A 3019-nucleotide genomic window follows, 5' to 3' on the forward strand; every position below is an offset into this window, starting at 1 on the left:
TTTCTGGGCTTTCGGCATCTAAGGCCATTTAGCCATTCACGTTTTGAGGGATGACGTTCCTCGGTAAGCACACAATCCGGGGAAAGGAAAGGAACAAAGGATTGGGTAAGGAAGGAGGCGGCCTGGGACCTATTAGTTAGGTACCACCCCGGCATTTGCCTGGTGTGAATGAGGAAAACCTCATTCAGGGTGGCTGGCCTAAGAAAGCGTTTGACACTTTTTGACCGAGTGCCCCCACCGGGAATCGAACCCGGGACCTCTCGCACCGAAGGCGAGAGCGTTAGCGACTACGCTACACGGGGCCACAATCTGAATAGAAAATCAGTGAGATACTGGAAAACTTGAGGTGCTAGGAACTGTGATGAAAATAAATGTTAGGAAGACAAAAGCCATGATGATTGGCACGAAGCGGTCGGTGTCAAATATAGAAGTAGGAGGGGAGAAAATAGAATAGGTGACTAGTTTTCAATAGCTGGGTAGTATTATTAGTGATGATATGAAGTAGGGATGGCCAATTCCGGAATTTTTACTTTCCGGAATCCGGAAAGTAAAATCGGAAAATTCCGAAATTCGGAAAAATTCCGGAATTCGGAAAAATCCGAAATTCAGAAAAATTCCGGATTTCGGAAAAAATCCGGAATTTAGAAAAAATCCGGAATTCGGAAAAATTTCGGAATTCGGAAAAATTATTTTTTTCTTTTTGTAATCCTAAGAATTTTGTTCAAATGCAAACGAACAAATTTCATTTTTGTAATCCTAAGAATGTATGATGCAAGTTAAGCTGAAACTTACATCCTAAAGTATACACTACTCAATCTTCCCATGGTTAATGAGATGTAGTCCAAAAGTACGATGTACTCCTAATATTTAATTTTTGTTTTACTGTGATATTGTTCAGAGGTAAGACATATATCACACTGAGATAAACAACTTGACATAATGAAGATGTTATCATACGTAGTTTTCCAGAAAATCGTGAGAAACGAATTTTTATGAAGTTAAAATATGCGTCGCTTGTTGTCAGTGTGATGCAATTGATAACTTTTATGCTAGAATAGTCTTTTATTATTATTATTATTATTATTATTATTATTATTATTATTATTATTATTAATCGTTTATGTACTGTAAAAGAAAAATATGAATCGTTAAGTAGTAGATTTTATCTGTTTTTTTTTTTTTTTTGGATATCTTCTAACAGTAATAACAAACTGCTTGTAAATACGCAATGATTATCAAGGACAATGGCATATTAATGTAAGGACTACTCTGCAGACTAGCAATAAACAATAAACAATAACAGATAAACAATAGTTGCAAAAAAAAAAAGTAACTAACTTGGGCACGTCAGAATGTTCGCGAGAATATAGGGACGCATTGAGACGCAAAGAGCGTGGTGTTATTATTACTCAAAGGGCCGTACGATGGAGGCATTAACGTTAATGTTAATGGCACTAATGAGCACTTACTTGCTCTAACGGTTAACCTCATTTTTTAGATGATTCTTAGAAGTGGGCGTGTTGGCATGCAGTTAGAAGACATATCAATTATTTAAAAAGCACACGTTATCTGTGGAGTACTAACGATTTGCGTCACTATCGAACAATAACGTAGCACTAGCGACGTTTAAAGTCGAAATTGGAGTCTGAAATAAGCGGCTTGTCAACTTCACGGACATTATATTTTCCTTGAATGCGAGAATTTTGCCTCCGGGAAATTTGCGCCCTAACACAAAAATAGGAAAAAATGGGCTCGCAATATATTTGCACTGGGATGTTTGCGCCCTACCCCCAAAAAGAGGGGCTATATATTTGCACTGGGATGTTAGCGCCCTACAATTCAACTTATTTTTGTATTGTGTAAAGTAACTTCCACTCACACTTGAACTAGGCTTGCCTCTCATCGTCTCAGTGAGTTACTCCATCCGTTATAATATTCCGAACAAATGAAAAAAATACAATTTTAGTTCACTAAAGGGCAATCCATACAAATACAATTTTTCATTATACTACAAAATTTACAATAAAAGTATAAATGACTGATATATAATTATTTATTAATATAACCAAAGAGTATAATTTAATCTACAAAAGGCTGTTTGGCTTTACCCAGATATCTCTGTTCACAATCCTTGCGAGTTGTTTGGTTTTTCAGGACACAAAATATAGAAAAGAAAATGTAAAGTGAATGTAAAATCAGTTCAGTAATATTATCAAGAAAACTATGTACAGTGTGTTTACTTGCTGGAATTACACTTCAAACACACAATTGCGTTCAGTCGTTCTTTCAGAAAAAATGTTCCAGGGGGTCACTGCTGGTACTATTCTATTTATTCTTATATTATAGACTATTATTTTGGTCTCCTCCGAGGGGGCACTCTGAGAGCTCTGGGGAGGCCAGTGTTCCCCCAAAATCATCTCTGGAAGAAGCAGTGATTGCGTTGATCCGTTGTGTTCTTTTGGCTTATATTGAAGTTTATTCTCCCCTTATATAGCCACAATGAAAATAAATCACAAATGGCATGGTTGTGGGGGGAGGATTGTTTATGCTGTAATGTCAGCCCCTCCGAGCAAATGCGTAAGCTCGAATAGGTTCTTTTATTTCGCAGGGCTGAAACTTCCCGGTGGAGGTACATCGCAGGCGCAATTTTCCCTGTTCTTGAGGTAGGGCGCAAATTTCCCAGACGCAACATTCTCGACACCGTTCGAATGACCTCGGAAGACTATATCTTTTTCAATACTTTTTTATATTCTTTTACTCGAGATTTCTTCATAGCTTCTTATTAAAATACTTACTAATATATCCTCATTTTATTGTCCTAACCAATCAATATGGGTATGTTGTCAGTAAAATATTTAGATTGATCGAGCCTCTGGTGTGTAACCACAGTATTTCATATCATCCCCCCATTAGAAATATTGGCTAAACGAACCAATATATGTTGCCAATAAAATAGTTTAGAATGATTGACCCCCTGGTAAATAACCACAGTATTTCGTGACAGACCCCCCTTCCTATT

The 3019-nt window shown here is 37.1% G+C and overlaps 1 non-coding gene across 1 annotated transcript; it reads right to left on the reverse strand.

The window, feature by feature from the left end:
* Positions 1-229: 229 nt before the first annotated feature.
* Positions 230-303, reverse strand: TRNAR-UCG (transfer RNA arginine (anticodon UCG)). The gene has a single exon. It is a non-coding gene; the product is annotated as a tRNA-Arg (tRNA).
* Positions 304-3019: the final 2716 nt, after the last annotated feature.

This window comes from Thermobia domestica, unplaced genomic scaffold (assembly GCF_964235325.1).
Source record: "Thermobia domestica unplaced genomic scaffold, izTheDome1.hap1.1 HAP1_SCAFFOLD_1182, whole genome shotgun sequence".
Classification (NCBI taxonomy): Eukaryota; Metazoa; Arthropoda; class Insecta; order Zygentoma; family Lepismatidae; genus Thermobia; species Thermobia domestica.